The sequence below is a fragment of the Hermetia illucens genome, chromosome 5 (genome assembly GCF_905115235.1).
Source record: "Hermetia illucens chromosome 5, iHerIll2.2.curated.20191125, whole genome shotgun sequence".
In the NCBI taxonomy this organism is placed as follows: domain Eukaryota; kingdom Metazoa; phylum Arthropoda; class Insecta; order Diptera; family Stratiomyidae; genus Hermetia; species Hermetia illucens.
The window spans coordinates 78719209-78741237 of record NC_051853.1 but is presented as its reverse complement, the minus strand read 5'-3'; the positions used below and the strand labels follow the sequence as shown (position 1 = coordinate 78741237).

Below are 22029 nucleotides of genomic sequence, written 5' to 3'. Positions count from 1 at the left end.
CCGTTATTGTTAATATAGAACAACAGAAAAAACTTTGAGCAGTGCATCCACGAGTCTACCTTCGTAAAACATTTTCATTTCAGTAACATACATAATCAAGACACAATGTGGTAAAATCAATAAAGTATTGCTTATTTCAAGTACCTGATTGATTTATGACGCTAAAAGTATATTCATTTTTGCATCAGGCTCAGTGCAGTTGCTGCGCTTATGGATAGGAAAAACAAAAACAAAAAAAATCAGGAGTTAAAAAAAAATTTAATGGGGTAAGTGTAAAGTCAGCAGCCACAAATGTTTTATTGCAATTTGAGACTGTGCGATATGAAATGCATTTGAATTTGATGCTAGTTTAGTAACATAAATCTGCAATTATGCTAGTGCATTGTGCAAGAATGTTAGAAGCTAGAGCATAAAGCGAAATAAGTGGTCATTAAAGAGCAGTAACACTGGAATGTATTGCAAGCTATATAGGTGTTTTCATTTTTAGATTTCCTTGACAAACTATTCATGAGATCCTATCTAGATATTTTTGATGTCTCACGAATATGCTTAAACTTAATAACCAGATTCAATAAATCTTTGCAATGTACGGTATAAACTAAGTAAGTTTGAACGCCAAGATAGCTTGAATCCATAAGCCTGTAACGCATGTGAAGGAGCCAGCAGGAAACCTGCAAGGCTCAAAATTGGGACATCGTAAAGCTGTTCAGCGCAAGCAATGGATCACCAAACTTTTGTATAATAGAAGTATGGTTAATTCAGGTATCCGCAAAGACAAAGCTTTTTATAGAACAAAATATGACTCAATGTTGAGCTGACGCGTATTCTCTAGCAGAAAACCTAACTTTCACTCGGGACACCATTGAACCGAACAATTGCTTTAGGAGGAAAGAACAAACCTATAAGGAAACCTATACGAACTCTTGTGAAGGTAAATTCGTGGAGTGGAAAACCGAAATAAAACTGATCATTACAAAGCGCTGTAAAAGAAATTATGTTTTTCGTATGATTGGGTATCATGTTGCCACCTTTAAGCTGTCCGATATGCGGGAGTTACATTAAGCACAATCTTAAATTTCAATGAGCTCCTATGGTATGCTCATTACAAAACATCCAGTGATAGAACAGCCTAGGGGAGCATAGTGTCGAATTCAAGGGGAATCCGTTATTTTAAGGCTGGTCCGTCGCGAACAGAGGAGGAGGCGAGAAGGTCATTTTCTCGGAAACACGGAATAAAGACAATAAAATAGCCAAAATTAAATGGAAAATAGACGAACCTATTTCCCTGCACATGGCTTCACATTGTTGTATTGAAGTTATATCCAATTAAGTTGATAGCTGCGGTGGATTGTTTGATGAACTCCACTTGTCCAATCAGTTTGTCGAATCGATATTTTATTTCGTATTCTCCTGCATTGCATAAATTGTTAGGATTGTGTAGTGCTTTTCTAAGACATAGTTCTGACCTGCAGCAGGAGCTTGAGCACAGTATCAACCGCCAGAGTCAGCTTTAGTTTCATACTCAAACTTATAGTTAAAAATTAGTCGAGGACCAATTTGGTCAGTATCCTCCAAAGAGTCAAATGGAGAAAAATCCTCGATCGGGGTAAAAATTAGGAACCCCCTCCCCGTGAAATTGAACAATCAATCTAATTTTTTAAAGTGTTTCTGCTTCCCCTTATCCCTTTATTATAGGTTCAGGTAGACGGGTCCGCCCATAAACAATCTATTTGATTTATAGTTCTTGCTTTTTGGTGAATATCTCGATTTTCGTGCTGAGACGGATTCGCAAGCTTACGCGAGCTTTACAGTGTACTAGATGGGATGGGTAGAAAAGAATCGGGGTGACAGAGTTGGTCTGATATGGAAAAGAAAAAGATGGTAGTGACTTGGTGCCAGGTCCAGATTGTAATGGACGGATCCATAAAAATCCCTCATTGAAGCCCCCGAAGCTTCTGGTGAGCTTTCGTGGTGGTGTTAGCAAATTCTGGACACTTCTGGTCTATTACTACCTCCTGTCGGTTCAATTGCTGACAGTAGATGTTCAAATTAAGTGTTTTTTCATTGGATAGTAGCTCACGATCCCATCAAACACAAAACAAAACCTTCCTGTCTGTCAATTCTGGTGTGACCATTATTCGGAAAGATCCACCGGTCTTCAATCATAACCGCTTCCGCTTAACATTCTCGTCACCAGTTCCATCCGCTACATAAACGGTTCGATTTCATTCCTTTTGACCAAGGATTGAACCAAAGGGGTTTAGAAGATTCTATACATCCCCAGATTACCCCATCTCAAACCCAAAATAAAAAAAACATCTTATTTAATAGTCCTGCGAGAAGACCTTATTCATTGTCTTTAGATGAGATATAGAGAGCTCCGCAGGTGCACACTGTCGTCAACTTAGGAACTTGCTACAGCAGTTTTTGCCTTGCAGACTGTGACAATCCAATTTATTCTTAAGATTCACTTTATGGAATCCTTATCTTTTTGCCTAGTTGTTTTTCAAAGTCAAAAGAATAGTGCCCCTTACGCGCGGCGAATCGATGTTGCATATTTTGAGCGAAATTTAATTTCACCTGTGGTTTTTAAGGTTTTGTGTGAAACAAAACCTTATTAGAATCGAGACGGTGTCTGTCTGTCCGTCTGTCCGTCTGTCTGTCTGTCTGTCTGTCTGTCTGTCTGTCTGTCTGTCTGTCTGTCTGTCTGTCACACCCGATTTATTCGGAAACGGCTTGACCGATTGTCACGAAAATTGGTGAGAGTATGTAATCTGGTGATCCCTTTACATGCAGTAAGTGGCGCCATCTTGTGTTAAGTTTAAGGGGGGGCTCCCCGTACATGTGAATGGAGGGTGCAAATTTTTTTTTCACAGAATGTAGCCATGTAGGGTATCAAATGAAAGGTCTCAATTAGTACTTTTTGAATCTATTTCAATATTTGATATTAGATGAAACATAGGGGAGTGAGGGTTCAAAATATGACCCACAAAAAGTGTAACAGGTCTCGTTCTCAGAACCTATCCAACCGAAAAATCTGAAAAAAATCACAGTGGTGCATCTCTACGAAATCTAGGCCTCAAAATATATCCGGTTCCGATATCTGCACAAATAAAGTTAATAATAGTATATTTCCACATTTTATAAATTTACCGGGCAGCCCCCCTTATGTTCATCCCAGAAGTACAAAATTTGGCATGCGTGTAATGAAGAATATAGTGCACAGTTTGGTCAAGTTTGAAGAAAATCCAACTATTATTAACAAAGTTATAGGGGGTGAAACTTTACAATTTTTTGTGAATTTCGTTCACTCTACAACCCGCATGACGTCATCATCACATATCAGTTCGTGAATATCACAACGAAATGAGTTCTTAGGAATTGGGTCGCAGACAATTATTTTGTTTTAGTTTTTTAGTTATTTGTCAGCCAGACATGTGTGTATGTAGGTATATAATATATGCGTGCTAATGAACTTTGCGGGTAGTGTCTAATTCAGTTAGATATAAGACGTAAATCGGAAATATGGGTACGATAAATTTAGATACGTGCATATATGTGTACAGTAGGTAATAGGCAGTTTGTTTGTTTAGGGTGAGCATGATATCTATGGCTGTAATATGTACGTATGTCTTGTAGTTTGGAAAAATATGAAGGATTATGTTGGATTTGTAGCTATATACGGACAGAAAAATGTGCGTCTCTTACATAAGATGAACACAAAACCTTTATACCCGAAGCGCGAGCTTCCGGTATTCCGACTTGTTTATTTCTGCAATCGATGTTTTACGTATAACGTTGATCAACGTTGACATAGACGTGTTACACTTTTAATTTTCTTCGTCTTGGAGACTCAGTTAATTACAACTATCACATTTGGAAACTATAATGAGTAAATGTGCCCACTAATTAGTTCCTTTCCCTTCAATTTCCTTCTTTAGAACTTTTCCACTTTCAGAGGTCGTCCAGTGTAAGTGAGGGAGCGTTCAGAGTAGATTTGTCAAAATGATACAACAAATAAAAGTTGATATATCTTTCAAATTCTAGTTTACTACCCAAAACATTGTCCCTGTTTCATGAGTGCTTTAACATGCAAAGCACTTGGGTATTCTGCAAAAACTGTTCATTTCTCTAACATCCGCCGAGCCTACTATTAGTTGCATACAAACCACATGTGCAGTTTTCGGTTTATCCGGGACAACCATCTAATTCTTGTTGAAGATTACTCGAAAGACAGATTGATTTCACTATTATTCACAATCTTGCTGATTTATACTTTCATCTGTCACCTCAAAGAGAGGTTCATTAAAAGGAGCACCTAATTCCAAAATATTAGAGTGACCCTAGAACGGTTTTGCTTCTATGAAATAAAGATCTACGTTCAAACCACTCCTTCAAAAGCGATCCGCGTTTACCCACATCCATCGGGATTGACCTAGTGATTTAGGGCCACTTCAGACTTGAGTGCAAATTATTCACACCCTAGTATATCTGCATCGGTCTATGTATCATTCTGTCTGAGAGAGCATATTATGAACCAGCGGTTTTTCCACTTCGTTCTCTTTTGCGAATACACACTTATTCGCCAAGATAACTAATTTTTCAATATAAATACCAGCGTCATAATTAAATTTATCAAGAATACTTGGTCAATTCATGTTGAATTCCGAAATTATCGCAAAGGCCATTGCATACGAATCGCCGGAGAGTATTATGTTCCGATTATTCACTGCTGATACATGCAAATATAGCAAAACGCTAGTCAGTGCATTATCGCGCAACATGCACATCCCCGTATAATAAACAATGCACGATGCATGAGATATCAGCAGCACAAATGTATGTGTTTTTCTTCCAGCTCAAGATAATCAAGATATAAACACGTGAACGTGAGGCATCAAGCAAAGAATATCCACTTATGCTTTTATATGAATAACCTGTCACAAATTTCTCATCGACACTATTGCATCCAATGTGAATGGATAATTAGATGATCGCTAAATTATATAGAAGCCATTATGGATTAGCATTGAAATGTATGTACACATGTTAATTCCAAATGAAGGTTGCAATTACTATTAATTATATAATAAAGTAAAAAACAAGTTTCTAAGATATGTATTTTTAGACACAATAATTTTTCATTAGAACTTTTTTCTTATTGTCGAACGTATCTAAGGTTCTTTGCAAAACTTCCAGTTTTAATGCAACACTTCGGATAGAGGAATTACTAATAGTTCTTTGACTGGCATATCTCAATTCGGAATTGGCAGTGTAGGAATTATAGTAAGACTATTACTCACAGGAAAACACTACGAAAAATGCTGAATTTAAATAGTCTTTAATTAACCCAAATATAAAGTCTTTTTGAAATGGCTTTTAATTGAAATCGTCTGGCTAGCTGAAACATTAAGTTCACGAAGATTTGTCCGGGGGACCGCTGAGGTGGCAGTCGCTAAAATGCCAGATATTACCATAACTACTCATAAAAATGCCGTTTTTGAATTATTTGGACACTTCAGATTGCGGATCATTCCACAGTGTGTAGTCTGACGGTTTCGTCAAGATGATGCTATTAACAGAGGAGAAATAATTGTGGACATATCTTATATATCAAAAATATAAACTGGTTATTTCGTAAACAATTCGAGGATCGGTCTTATTATCGTTGCGTTTGAATATGACCTACCTAACCCCTAGTTACAATACTCTACATGTGATAGTAATGACTGCTTTCTTTACTTTCTGTTCATTCGATTTCTAGGTCAGTTAAGACAATTTTTGCGGTCAGGAAAACTCCAGCCAATTTCACCGCTGCCACGCTGCAGATCCCCATGTTCTTTAAAATATGAACTTAGGAGAGGCGTTCAGTAAGTCTTTTAAAAATTCAAGAGATGATGGTTGGGGCACCCGAAAATGTGTTTGATTTCAGTGATTGTCATTTCTCACCAGATAGCTGTCAAAGCATCAGTTATAGATATTCGACACTTTTTTATTTTGTCAACAAAAGCAAGAAACTTTCACTTATTTCGGGAAATGGAAGAAAAATGATATTCAAATGTTTAACATCGACAGAGATGAGTTGGAAAACGTTTACGGCCACGATATGGTTTGAGGCGAATAACGCACTAAAGTGTACGAAACAGTTGAGCCCATAGGGGAAAGTGTTTTTGATTTTGCACGAAAAATTGGGTGTGAGAAAAATTCCATTAAGATTGTTGCTACACTTGTTCTCAGTAGAGAATAAACACAATCGGAAATTAGAGGCTGTTTGGTGTTTGTCCGAAGCAATCCTAATCCGACTTTCTGCGGCGATAGACTACTGTAGACGAAACGTGGATACCCTGTGGTATTACACTCCATGACTAAGGAACAATGCCGCGTGTTTTAGAGGTGAACACGCTCCAAAAAAGGCAAGGAAGGCGAAATCGATTGGCAAGATTTGACCAGAGTTTTCTGGGATACACCTTGAATCACCTATGACCAAAATCATGGAATTAAAGTTCAAATTCTTGCAACATTCACTGTATTCACTGGATTGGGGTCCCAATGACTTTTTCATCTCCGTATTTCAAAAATGGCTTAGTAGAGAACAGTAAAAAATGAATGGGGGAGTCATCGCCAAAACGCATGCCAATTTTGAGAAGGCTTACTTTTTAGACGACTTAAAAAAGCTGCAAAATCGCTTGAAAAAGTGTGTAGAGCTGAAAGGATATTATTTAAAAAATTTTTATTTTTTAACTTTTTCCATTCTAAATTTATTCCGCTAAAAAAAATTATCTGGGTTAAGCAATATATAGCGCCTAAGCATTGAACGTGCCCAGTAACTAGTTTAATGACAAAAATGTTCCTTAGCAAAGAAGACAACGAGGATTACTCCCGCGGTTACCATCACAGTCGGTTCTGAGACATCTGATTAGCAGACGCCATCCGCCAAGCTCCCCGTCTCGGTACTAGCGGAAAGCGCTTACAATGCACCTCCTTGTTAAGAGCTTCAGCCCATGCTCACGTATCGTAAGTAATTGGAACTGCGTTACATTCATGAGGAGACACTTCCTGCTTATTAACCGACTTAAAGTCGAAACTCCAGCTGCAGCCTCCCCGTTGTCGCTTTGATTTGTTTGAAAAAACTTCCTTTGGAGCCGAGCGTCAAACCAAAGTGTTCAACTGTTGATTTTGACTCTATAATCAACTTGTCGATAGGCACAGGATTTGGGGTCGGGACTCAGCTTTTAGTCAAGATTACTGCGTCCAGTTTTTGTCCAGTTGAGCCTGCAAACTGTATTCAGGAATACGTCGACAATCACAATATCTTTGGCTCACCTCAACGACACAAGATATTTTTCAAAAACAATTTGATGATCAATATCACCAGGCATTTCTTAGTCGCTTACTTTTGCTCTTTCTCGTCTCTGCGGCGATGCTGTCTGCTTGCACACATGTGCCTGTCTCTTTGTTGGCAGAGCGTTTGCCAGCCTCTCTGTTGGTAGAACGCTTGCCATTCCAAATTACTTCCCTATCTTTGTGGCCATCCAATTCCGATTCTTTTTAGTTGAGCACTCTCTTTGAAACAAACATTTGATGTAAGAATTAATTCCATTTTTTCCATCCGCATACATATGACAGAACTAAATGTAGTAGGAAGGGTCGGAGCAGGCGATCATGCTTAATTTTTTAAGAGGGTCATCCCATGTGAAGGCTGTTTTTTTGGCTTTTTTTAGAAATTTTTGGTGAAGAACTGGATAAAGGTACAAATACTAGTTTTACACCAAAGATTTATTAATATCTTGAGCGTGCGTCCAACTCGATCGCACGGTTCGTTATTGAAATACAGAGCAATTTATACACCCACCTCCAAAAAAGGTGTTTTTCTGCTGCCACGCTAGAGGGCCCTGCGATCATCTTAAAGAAAAAAAAAAATAAACGGCATTTTAACGTACTGACTTAACTACAGTCCGCAAACTAGGATTATTAAAAAATGTTAAAAGCTAAATTTTTGGTGCCGTGTTAAACTTTTTTTTTAATTTTGGTGTTTTTCACAGCTTCTTCAATGAAGAAAAAAAACTACTGAATGAATCGCAATTAGGGTGGCAGCCGATTTTCAACGTGCATTTTCGAGAAAAACACATTTAAAAAGTAGAATGCGATTTTTAGCCATAAAACCTTAACTGACCATTAATCTGCTATACCTAGTCCATAAACCTTAGGTTTCTTCAAGAAACACACGTACAGCTTTGGCTTCAATTCTTGTCATTTTAGCGAAGTCATTCGAATGTCATCCGGACCGACAAATACGAGCTTATCACATATTTAACACTATAATTTCCGAACGACTATGAATATCAAAAAGTTACTTTACCCATATATTCTACACTATATCTAGATACAATTGATGCCAAAAAAAGTTCGATTCCCCTTAACCTAATTATAATACATACATTGATGCTTAAGTACTTAAATGAATTGTTATTTTTTGTTCATTGCCGAGTTCATGAACCACCCATAAGGTTTCAAAGTGTCATTGACTCAATATAAATCGCTTTTGGTTAAATTAAGAAGCATCCAACGGCGTCCTCTGGAATTCATTATCGAGTACAACCAACAATTTTATGGTATTTTGGGACAATACATAGCAAATTTGGTAATAATTCAAATAAATATTTGATTTTTTCATTAGCATGAAGTAGGGCTTCTACTCTATCCAAAATTTTTCCTTCACTGGCTCAAGATCCACAATACATATTTCATGTTCGTTGTTATTTGTTATTTTAACCTTGTAACAAAAACTGCAGCAATCAATTGACAAGCACGAACCACATAGCGTTCAAAAAATACACCAAATGTATAATGTCTGGCCGATACTTGTCCTTCCTTTCTTATCAACCTGCAAACAAAGTATTACCACCATTCGTACATATCCAAATGCATCTTCTATTTATCTCGCTAGTCTGTATAGCATCTTTAGAGCAGGTTTGCCCGAAGATGTTTAACCTGAACGGTGAAGAAAGTCCCTCTGAGACACACTCAAATATTTACGGATTTTTACTTTTAATTTCCATGAATTTCCATTCGGGAAGAGATGACGAAGATCTTGTGATATGGAAAAAAGAGGAAGCAGAACGATAACAACAAAAGCCATGGCGGCGGCGGAGAAGTTGAATGATTCAAAAATATAATATCTGGGTTTCTGTTTGCACAATTTATCATGAAAGATAAATAGAAAATTGTATGGGTCTGTTTCTTTAGAAAATACATAACATTGTATGTGCATTTCATTGTTATGTGGTGGTACCTATGGCATACACACTTAACTACAAGAAAGATTGTAAACTATGCCTCGATGGCAGTAATATCTTAGATGTTAATGAAAATAGTATTTCAGAAATCGACCAGAATGCCGACTGGAAAGGAAATGTATTTCCTCTACAACATTTTCGAGTCAGAGTCACATGTACTTTACCTGAGCCGTTAGGTCAATATTTGCTTATTTGGATATGTAAAACAAAGATAGAAATACGAATATTGGTGATAAGACGTTTAACACTCTGTAATTAAGAACTCTTCTTTTAGTTTCCATTTGAAAGGTCGCTTGGCAAGGAGATGAGGCTAGTCCATAGCCGGTCTAAGAGTTCAGTTAACAAGAAACTGCCATCAGTTTCACAATAGACTCCTTTCCGATATCAGGTAAGCGATAGGAGTCGCCTGCTCTCATTAAGCCACAAATTTTGATGGAAATTGTATAAAATGTTAACAGATTTCACGAAGGCTAAATGCAGCTCAATATTTTTTCTAATATGTATAATTTGCCAGTCAAGCCCAACAAAAAACATCTTCGTATATGTACAGAAGAAGAAGGTTATTGGAAATCAAATAACAAACTTAAGTTGCCTATCCAGTTGCGGAGGACGCCCTTAGTAACTCAATGAGGGTTTCCCTTCAGCTAGAACATACATGGAGGCAAATCCAACTAGAACAGAACAGCAAACCACTAAGTGGTCATCAAATGGAACAGCCTCGTCCATTTGTTTATTCTTTTCTGGTCACCTACAAAAAGCAATTAGCTTCCTCCATATGAATTCTATATTGTCTTCTTTCACAACAGCAACAATTTTTATCGCTAGCATTGTTATTTAATTTTTATAAATACTCATACAGATTTATATCTAGGACACAACCGCAAGTACTCGTGCTTGCACATACAATCGTGCCTAAAGCACCTTTCAGTACAAAACGTAATGCAAGCCATACCTTACCAATAGTTACTATTACTTACCTGCGTACTTTTAGCGGATATACGTAGGGAACTAGCAAATTATGATTGCTCTCCACACATTAGTCGCGTTATGCTTGTGCCTATTTCAGTTACGCAACCTTTGAATGCGCACACTAGATGCGTTCGGTTATAATAACTTTTCTATTTCATGGTGGATGGATATGAAATTGTCGCACAGGAACAATAAAGGTAAATAGCAACACACGTGACAAATTTTGTGTTAAATGAATTATGTGAAAATGTTGATCGTTCAGATTATGATGGGGTATTTTGTTACTGAAAGTGTAATAATAAAATCATACTATAATGGAGAGGAAGGTGATTGACATCAATTCGCGCTCTGAATGAAGCAAAACCAATTTTAATGCGTTCAAACTGGGTTTCATTGGAAACAAGACGAGTTGATAAGAAAAACAAGTGATACATAGGAGAGCACCAATATGAACCCTGAATTTTTCTAAAGCATTCAGTCAAAAAACAACATCTGCGTCGCACTTTACTGTAATAGAAAAAGGTTGCGCTTTAAATGAAGTGGACTTCGACTCGGACAAAAAGGCGGCACTTGTTGTTTTCAGTCCTGTAGGGAGAAAATCCGAGGTCTTTGTTATCTGTTTAGCTGTAGCTATTCTTTTGTATATCTTTATTCCACACGCGGGAAGAACCGCCCTCCCCTCTCGTAAGGACTAGTTGTTGTTGGGGAATAGTAACTCTTGACTGCTGGAATGAACATCCTGAGCGGTATCCATCTAGGGCGAATAGATCTGAGAATCAAAATAGAGGATGGCTCTTCAAAAAGTGTTATATTCTTTCTACATCGGCACCTGTTTGACCGGATTTTCAGAATATAGAACTGGGCCTTAAAAGTGCGATCATCAGGCCGCCAAGAAGTCAGCAGGATGAAGCCACATACACTTCGATGCTCATCCTGCCCACATCCGACTACATGGCCATTTTGGAGCGATGGGTGAAGTATTCTGATGAATCGCTCAATAACTGGAAAATCGGCTACCTGGAGGTCCGCCAAATGAAGACGACAGACAAATGCTGCAGCGACCATGGAAGAAACAGTCCATGTAATTCATCGGGTTAAAAATCATAAGTCTCCGGGAGGGGATGATGGTAAAGCCTGGTTAGTTAAATATAGAGGTGACCAACAACAGCAGATAGCTTTTGAGGGTGGGGGTGTTGTTTAATTTCTATTGGTAAAGGGACAAGGAAAATAAATGGAAATCCGACCAAGCGGCGTTACTATACTATTCTCTGGGAAAGATATCTTCTTAAGCAAATTCCTGAATAATCTTTAGCTGCACCTTGCGTACGTGGTACTTCAAATAACTCCAACTATTTTGAGTTGGATTCACGTTAGGACTTTATGGAGGCAAACCCAAAATTAAACCTTGTACCATTGTATCAACAATTGAAGGCAAACGATTTTCTTCCAAAATCGGTTTATAACTATGCTGAGTTATGCTATAGTCTACAAAATCAAGACTCCCCGCACTATGCCTGCTAAAGCAACTCCACAGCATTACTCCAGATTGTTTAGAGTATTTTAATTATTTTCATGAAATTGCCACATGATCTTCCCTTGGCGAAATTATTCTAGATCGTCGCAATCTGTTTTACTCTCGGGATTTCCCGCTCGCCAATGCTTTTACAGTAATCTTACAATATTCAAGTAAGAACAAGCCATTCTGCGTTCATACCCTACAATCGAAATGAAATATGAGTCGTGCATGCAAACACTATTCTTTTTGGAAAGCTTATCGGAATCTGAAAAGGCTGAAACAATATCCACCCCTCTTGCGCCTAGGAAATAGTGACTGGGTCGGAAGTGGTACTGAAAAAGGCGACTTATTTAGAAAATGTTTTCACACTTAAGCCAGTGAAAAGCAGGTTCAACTTCCGGGATGCTCACCCTCAGCTGTCAAAACGAACTTCCGCTTCACTATCTCGACATTGAGCAGCCAGAATGTGGAATAAAGAGCTATTTTTCAACATTAGAAAAATTCTTCTGGCAAATATGTATATCTTGGAACCCTATATAAAACATCGGTCGTTCTGATTGGGATACAAAAGCTTCACTTTAAATATTATCCTATCAAAGCAGGTATCCCTCAAAGAACCGTATAACCGAATAATATGAAATGTGCCTTGAAGTAGAGAAGAATAATAATAGCTTGCATCGGAAATCTCCCGTAGGTGGTGAAATACTCAGACTAATATATATTGAAAAAAACTAACCTAAGTATTCTTGCCAAAAAATTGTTAAATAATTCTCATTGACATAGAAGAGAATATTGCCAAAGCTAATCATAAAATATTCGAAAAACTTCAAACACCAAGGAAGATTTTATGTTTTCTTAGTCAATAACATTTGATTACATATTGCTATGCTGCTGGATATCATGCAGTGCAGCAGTTAGAGAGGCATTACCTTATTACATGGCACCTATAATATATTCTATTGCTAGGCCGGAAAACTCCATACGCTTAGACCATTATCGGCTTAACCAAAGAGGCTTCACTCCAAGCAAAATAACTGCTAGAATATGGCCATCAATTACTCCATCTCTTTACTGACATCAAATCCGTTCTATGATAGCCAGAGTTAAACTGTACACAATCATGAGAGAATACAATACCCCGACTGATTAGGCTAACCCTGAACAATATGCGTGGCCAGATAAAAACAGGATCAACAACGGTCTAACACAAGCCGAAGGCCTACCATGCATCCTTGTTAACCTTTCTTTGGAAAAAAATGATCCGTGATGCTGATGTAAATGCGAAAGGCACTATCCTTCTCAAGTTCACCTAACTGTTGGCTTGATCACCTGATCTAAGGCTATATGACATCGAGGTGAAATGAGAAACAGAGGTCAAACATTTGGGAATTACGCTAGACCAAAAATTATCTGGAAGACACTTGTCGGAAAGCCACGAGGGCTCTGATGACTTGTAGGTCCATAGCAGGTGAATTCTAAACTGGTATTGGAATGCCTTGAGAGATTGAATACGCTCAGCTCGTCAAACAAAGTCTGGATACTCTGGGTTCCAAGCCGTGTTGGGTTGAAAGGCAATGAGGCAGCGGACGAACCGGGGAAGGGAGCAAGGACGCCTTTACACGGGCCACAACCCTTCTATGGAATCGGAAACGGGTTCATGGCTATGACATTAAACAATGAAGAGAAACGGTTGAGGGAACTATACTGGGCGGACTTAATATGAATGGTGTACTCCAGGGTGCTTATTAGGGGATACGAATCCAAGCGCACAAAAGATTGCTTAAACCTCACCAAAAAGAACCCTCCGAATCACAGTGGGAATTCCCACTGGTCACTGTCGGCTAAAGTATCACCTAGGGAAGCTAGGACACTGCCTGCCGTTTCTGTGCGGAGTATGATGAAACGTCTATATACGTTCTGGGACAGTGTCCGGCGCTTGTGCAAAGTAAGTCGAGGCATCTGGGAGAACACTTAATACCAGATGCAAAGTTGAAAGTTCTGGAAGTAGGGAATATACTAAAATTCCTAACGGTTCTAGACTTGCTTGAGATACTATGATCAATAGGTACACTATCACCAGCAAAAGGGGCAAAATGGTTCCTTAAGGACGCGGTGCGACTTCCCCTTAACAGAAAAATAATAACTTTTGGCTTACACTGACGATTTTGACATAATGGGAAGAAGAACCCGATATGTACAAACTGACTTCATCCAGATTACTAAGGCAGGCATAGACCAGATACTGGTTGTTGCCATTGATAATGATTATCATGTTGGTAGTTAGTTTAATCATTTGAATTGGCTAGATAACATATGGCTACGTTCCATGCAATCTTGTGGTCGAAATAGAGGTCCAACATCTCGTGCCATATTCAATATTACTTGCAAATAGCCTCGAAGAGCTGCTTTTCATATCACGGAACGGAACGGATCCGTTAATTGCAGGCGAGGGAAGGTTTCGTCTTCGGTAGCCTTGTGTTTTGAAATTTGCCAGTGATTCGCATTTTGTTCTTCGTTCAAAACTCTTGGGACACATTTCGTGCATATTTTCCTCATTATCAAATTTTCGCCTTCGTCACGTTTTCGACAACTCTTGATTTTAACGGGCGGCTGGTGTTGCGACAAGTCTCCTTTTAGGTCCACAAGACAAAACTGACTTAAGAAGAGACGTAAGGGGAATTTTTCAAATGTTATGATATCGGTGGGATGGCGGCGTTACTCACAGGATGCTACTGCCGCGAGGAAAGGCAGCCAATCGTACGGTTATGCGTTCCTTTGGAAACTCCTGCGCAAACATCAACCAGCGAGTCATATGATTTCCAAATTTCAGACAGGCAAGGGCCCTTTGAGATTACGGATATCATAATCTTCACCAACCCGTCAATAATGAAAGGCGGATTAGGTCCCGTGATATATTCGATTATCGAAAAAATTCAGACCTTCGGAAAAATGACGAACGTATTCCAGGAGGAGAAATCCGTCATTCTATTGGCTGCTGAAGAATGGCTGTGGAAAAATTTGGGAGGACGCATCAATCGTATCAGTCAATTGGCGTTATCGGTTCTGAAAAGCGATATCATATCACGCCAGTTGGAGTTAAATTGCCATCAGTTGCTAGTTAAACTCGATCAACTGAACGAAACGTTGCAGATTTTGATACTAGTACGAGTATATACGAACATTGTTGGTAATGAGGAGACTAACAAATTTATAAGGGCCTGGCTCTGAAATTGTGGGACATTAGCTGGCTTTTGGTGTTAAGCCACCTGTTTGCATGTATGGGGACCTCCTCTTAAATTCGACGTAGAAATATGTAACTCACTGTAGTCATGAGCGTTCACAATTCCCACCTTTCTATCAAATTTGATGTCAATCGCTACAACAGTCCTCGAGAAAAATGCGTATGACGGACAAACAGACAGACATTAAACCGATTTTAATAAGTTTTCGTTTCACACAAAACAGTGCAGTGAGTCGGGGCTGCAACTGTGGAACTTACACATAATAGTTATTCCACGAGTAGTAATCAGAGTAAATTTGCACTCTTTCCGCGACCACCCTGAGCCTATCACAAATTGTATTAACAAAAATTAGGTAGTGAAAGCAGCAACCCATACACTCCTGATAATTTTCATCTTTGAAAAAGAACGATCTGAATAGATTTGAAAAAGTGGACAAGTTTGTGGGAAAACTAACATAACAAAATTATTTTTTTTTTCATCTTGGGGACTGATCCGAATCGGAATGTAAAATTGTAATTCGACCAATAATTCAGGTATCGGAAGCTTTTCAGCCTTAAATTCGAAACGCAGCATAACACCTAATTCAGATTCCACAGGTTAATTCAATATTAAACCTGGTAATTTGGGTAGGTGGACTCTCATCCCGCTCAGTCCTCTAATGCCATACATGTGATGAATTAAATTACTGCACGTTCAACTTAAGGGAGGAGGGAAGTCTCCATACACGTAAAAGATGGGTGCAAAATTTTTTTCACCGAACGTAGCCATGTGAGGTATCAAATGAAAGGCTTCGAAAGCCTAATTTTGACTTTAGGCCGTGAGTGCTTGGGCTATAAATTTATCATTTCTTTCACGGACTCATTCTTAGGAACGGTGTAGGCACCCGGGCCTCAAAATACTCTTCATACTAATATCATGCATACAATACAAGCTGCGTACAAACAAAGTAGTTCTGCACTGAAATATTTCTACACAAGAAATACACTAAACCTTTCGTACCTGAAGCGTCTAGTTTCTGGTTTTTCGACTTATTTTGGTTTAGTTCAGTTATTAATTGCTTCTTCCAGCTGCCTCTACTTCAAGTTAATGTTATCGGCTTCCATGATTTATTCTTCCAACGATCTGACATATTTCGACGTCATTTCTTCGTCCTGGGGCTTCTCAATATCTAAACTGATAGCTGAATTGAGCTTGTTATTCCCATTAGTCTCTATCCGGTGTCTAGATCTTGCTTGAAGAGATAGTGGCCGAAATTGCAATTTGCCTCGCGGTATGAAAATGCTAAATGCATCTCATTTTTCAATGAAGTCGTGAGCAATCTGGTTGAATGTCGTCCCATCTGGTAAGATATACGTTCTCTTATAGATCATACAGTGAGGGAAATAAGTGGTTGAGATTACCATGTTCTTCTGCAAACGACTTCTATGGGTCTTTCATCTTCATTAGTGATATCGTGGGTACTATGGCTCTCAGTAGTTACACGGTGGATTAGCTCTCCTTCGATCTGTAGAGCTACTTCCTTGGAGAGTGTATCAGATACTGACTTTAGATAACTATAGAATTGGTCTTTAACTGAGTCGTCCTTGTCTTCCGATGGAACATATACTTTGATTAGCTAAACGTTGAAAAATTTAGGTTTCATCCAAAGAGAACCAGTTCTTTCATTGATGTGCGAGCGAAGTTCTTGTGGGCGAAAAAATACGTACCATACTCGCTTTTCAGACTTTTTTCTGCTTTTGAAAATTAGCTTGCGTTCGAGAATTAAATACCTCAGGGCCTAATAATTTGCTTTTTTTTCTCGGGCGCCAAGACATACCTAAGTATATGTACTTTTCGACCTATTAGTGGTTTGCGAATGTCAATTGTAGGTTCCAAATTCGTAGTCTTTTTCTGTTGCCGTAGTCCGAGGCCCAGTTTCGAGTTTCAAGGCAATACTATTCCGGTAAACAGTTTGCTAGCTCGTTGCATAGCCTCTAACCTGAAGCTTCCGAGTTGTCGAACAACAGCTAGCAGTTCACGCAGTAGTGAGTCAATCCATGAACTACACACGCGCCTCCTTTCGTTGTCTCCTTTGTTATCCATTTCAGCTTTACTGCGCAGCAATCTCTAAGTTAGCATATCATAGATCCCATTAGCAAAGTAAAATCAACACGAAGCTCTCTGGCAGCATCAAGTATTTCTTGGAAAGACGACGAATGCCCCATCATGTACTCGCCTTTCAGAGCTGCATTTTGGTAACCAGGAAATGAAATACAGACTTGTAGGGTTTTCAATATTGGTAACCATGTTGGCTAACCTGGAGAACTAGTTAATTCATCTCTGTTTCATATCGTAGAGAATCCACCGTTCAGCCTCTCTGAAACTAAACGTGTTTACAGATAAACTGAAATATTTCTTTGCTTAAAATAATGTGGAGAACATGGATTCGAAACCACTCCATAATACAATGATTAAAAGTTTAAGCCGCCTTTCAAGTCAAAAACTTGGTTTGTAATTAAATGCAAGCTAAAATTCACATTCTTCGTCCCACACTTTGGTTCTTTTCCGTCCTTCAATAAAAAGCAAACATCGAAAGACTTACGTAATCATGGCTACGGTTGAAACTTGTTCTTATCAACAAATTTCACACAATTGTTCTGAACAAGAAAAACGGAAAAAGGAACTAAAGGGGCTTTTCTTATCAGCAACGCCTTTCGAAATAGTCAAGCTAATCTGCCGCCAAGTCATCGCTAAACTACACTTGCTGTAGTTGCTAGTCTATGGATTTACGAAAAAAAAAATTCAGCGAGTCACCTGGTCATACAATCTTCTATCTGTGTGTCTCTTTGGAATTGTTGGTGACTATTGTTCTTCCCATATGTAGTTGCGTTTATATCATACACTGGGTGTAATTACACAATTACACATTAGTTGCAGTTGACTTCAATTGAGTATTTACTTGTTTTTTAAAAGAGTATTTTCCCTTGAACGTTGATTATCGAAACAAAAAGAAAAAATAGGCCATAAGATAAATATTTAACCATTTCTATGCTGACTTGGGTCTTGGTCGTTTGGCATACATACAATCTAAACATAATGAAGGCAAACACATTTTTATGTATCCGCTTTTTTCTTTCGTCATGTTCTTGTAGGAAGGTAGTTATTATATTAGATGGAGTTGGCATTTTCGATAAGAATACTTTCAGAGAGGAGTAAAAAATTTTCGAATAAAAAATAGAATGCTGCTTCAAATGGATTCTACAGTTTACCTGAATCCCCGACACCTATTCAAGCTATGGAATAATTTTAGCGCCATGGAGCGCATCTGATCGGTGTCCGCAGCAATTTGTAATATCCTTTCGAAAGAGCTAGGCTCATTTCATTTTGCTAGCAAACTTTCCCTACCTCAGTCTATATACCTCATGAATTCACAGGGGGGCTCAGGAAAAAGTCATCCTTTTTTGGTGAATCGGTGGTTTCTGCCTTCACGCTTTGATCCTGTAAATTCGCAAAATACTTAAGAAATTAAAGAATGATGTGGTGGTAGGAATGGAGAGTTTATCACGCAGAATTAATGAGTGTAATCTATCGGATTCATTCTAGTGCGTGGGCTCTTCACCTTACACATTTCCGACAAGTGATAGCCTCAGTAATGCCATTCAACTTCAAAACTATTGAAATACGCTCAAATTGAGCACATATGTATGCATGGTAACACATATTTGAAGCTGCGTACGTATATTCATACGTGAAATACTGAAATTGAAAACAATTTCATAAAATTATTAACATGTACTCAATAATGAAATGGTCACTACTTTTCGACTGCAATACAACTGTGATGCAATATTGCATGTTTTCCCAGTAAGAATGCATACAATTAAGCTGAACACACTCATATTTATACAAATGCTGATTGTAAAGAATTGCCAAGACAATTTCTATTTGAACAATTGTACATACCTCCCAGGTTAGTACATTTATTTGGTAAGAAATATGATATGAGTATGCTGGGAATTTTTTAGATGACATACGAAGTTAGTTATTGAAAGTTTGCGTTTTTTATTGGCGGCTTAAGTAATTGTTGAGGGTATTTTTCCATTTAATATGACTGTTACAATCATTAGTTAGATCTAGGGTCAAAAATTTGTAATACACAATGGTTAAAAGTGGGTATCTGAATGAATAGGTCTTGAAAATCTTTCAACTTGTGGCACATTGCCACAGATTTTCCTTCACCAGCATTCATTTTCTCTGAATCTTATGCAAGAATTCAAGATCATTTAACTGTTAAATAGTTTCATTGTGGATACGGATTTTAGCGATGAAATGTCCTGATACATATATTTAAAAGGGAAACGAAACGACCAATGATTTATCTATCGCCAACGGTTGTCGCAAATATGACTAACACCTAGAAAGAGGCAAAGTCCATAAGTGCCAAAACAAACAGCAATTGCTCATAAAAATCATTGAGTATTGCTAGAGAATAATTTAAATTTTTCCAGACAGAAGGATAGGTTAACTGTGCAGGTCTGTGAGCGCTATTGACGCATTACACGCTATCCGGTTACTTGTGGAGAGACACCGTGAGAGGCATCATCCCTTTTTATATTGTATTTCTGATTCTAGAGAAGGCTTTTGACTGTGTACCCCACGAACTCATTTGGTATATTCTGCGGCAACATCTAGTATTGGAAGAACTCGTGCGCTGCGTCAAATTGCTCTACCCCGATCTGAGAAGTGCCTCTGTCCGTGTTCATCAAATAAGCGCCTTCTCATCACTGCTCTTTGTTCTTGTTATGGATACTGTCACACTGGACATCCAGCGCCCAACTGCTTTATGTAGATGATGTTTTCTTACCGTCTAATGGCAAAGTTGATCTCAAGTAACTTGTTCCAAAATGAAATGATCTTGCAACACGGTCTCAGACTGATGTATTAACGTACGTTTCAAATCCAAAATTTACCCCTGCTGCCTCCTATGGTTCGCAAGTTTGGCGACTATAAGAGACAGTAAACGGCGTCTGACGTTAACGGAATGGAAGATGTTGCGTGGGACCAGTGGCGCAATATTCCATGATCACATCCGAGATGAGGATATCCGCTATCAATATGGTCAAGACGGGCCAGCCCCACTCCTGAATGAGGCAAAGACTGAAAAGTAAGAAGAGGAAAAATCCCTATGTCAAGTATATCGTATAAATCATACCTAGGCGTCATTGATTTCGGTTCCCGGCAGGGTGCTTAAGATGCCTTTACAATTTTCCGAGAAGTTGCTAGTCCTTCACTATTCTATAACATGTAGTTTTAGGGTGACCCACTCCTCCGCCATCCTGGCATAGTAGGTTCAATTGAATAGCATAATCCGCTATAGAGTTGTTGCCCCTCCTTCATGTGTGATTCTTGCACTGCCGCTTTCACTTTCTAATCGACACGCCCACGAGAATCTTGACCGAGTTCATAGGCCGAAATAATTCGGAAGTCCCTGAGTGTAGTTGAAGTGTGACATGTGCTAATGTACGGGTTGAAGGAGCTAGATGAATGTAATCTTTAAACTCGAATTCCAAAACAAGGAAATGAAAACTACAAATCAGAATAAAAAGAAATGACGCTACATAATAAAAGGTGCCAAAAGAAAAAGGGAAATTATAATTAAAATTAACATAAATGAATATAGTAAAACTACTAACAGCCAACTGCAACAGAAACCTTTGTTGTAATTTGATAAAATGAACTTCAGTAAAAAGACGATGTAATGATACGTTTCGAGTAATCACGTAATCTGTTAAGGCGTCGGTTTCGTAGTCTCGATCTCGTATCCTGGTTTCGAATCCGGGCCGTTTATACTTCTTACTACAGAGGGTAGGCTAATACAGTGCCTAGTCCAGCATGAATCTCTTTCTTTAAAGTAAAAATTGGACCGGTAAACTCATCATTTTACCTGATATTGTTCACTTCGTGCGAAGTCCACAATTTCAACATTTCCACCAAATTTCGTACCGAAGAGTGTTACCATTTCCAAGAAAAGTGTGTGAAGTAGATAGGCAGACAGGCAGTCATGTAGAGAGGCAAACAGGAAGCACAAAGAAGTTTAGGTACAACATGGACAATAGACCGAGGGATTACAATCTCTTCTTGATTCCCCACGTTCCGATTGCTAGGGAGGCCACGATAGCGGACACCACATGCGATGATCCCACGAACAAGAGGGCAAGAGTTAAGGGGTGGTTTCAGTGACACAGCTGGTAACATATGTATCAGTGAGATTTGAATATTTCCACCTCTGGAAAAAATTAGGCCGAAGATCGGATTGCATTGATAATGGGTTGTATAAAAAAGTGGTTAGGTATTTCCGTGTTATGCACATTCAGTATATTTATCTGTAATTCTCTCTTCCTCTTTCCTCCGGGAAATTTCAATATTATTTAAAAATTCTTGTCTACTCATTCCATAGTTTTTTTTCATCTTTGGGGCCCTTAAAATATTGTTACAAGAAGTTTACGAATGAATTCAAATGATCTATTTATATCAGCTGCCCTAATTCCTCTGATACTCTGACTGCCTTTCAGTTATGCTCATTTATTGTTGTATAGAAATAATCCTTTCAGCTGAAATTGGTGCAGTCACGCTAGTAACCAATGTCACTTTCTTATACTGATCACATCTGTGATCCATTGGGTCAGGTGTATTAAGTTGTTTCTGGATTTGACGAATTCTTCTTTTTAAAACGGACGACTTTCCATCGTCCACAGGATATAAAGTACATCAATTGATTCTGTCTTCTCATTTAATCCGTGGTCATCGGTTTTCTAGCCCTTTTCTGTAGCTGCCCCTGTACCTTTCGATATTGTCGAAATGTGTGAAAAACGTGTTTCAAATATCATACAATGGTCTATATGTTTCTTAGTTGGTTGAACGTCATAAATCTAGGTTTATAGCATATTGCATAATATTTCGAATGTATAAGCTTAAATTGAAGTTAGCGACAGAACACGGCACATAGTTTTTCACCCAAAAAAGTGTT

The 22029-nt window shown here is 38.5% G+C and overlaps 1 protein-coding gene across 1 annotated transcript in view; it reads left to right on the top strand.

Moving 5' to 3' along the window:
* LOC119656527 (putative leucine-rich repeat-containing protein DDB_G0290503) overlaps positions 1-22029 on the top strand; it is a 112899-nt gene that overhangs the window by 58858 nt on the left and 32012 nt on the right. The window lies entirely within an intron of this gene.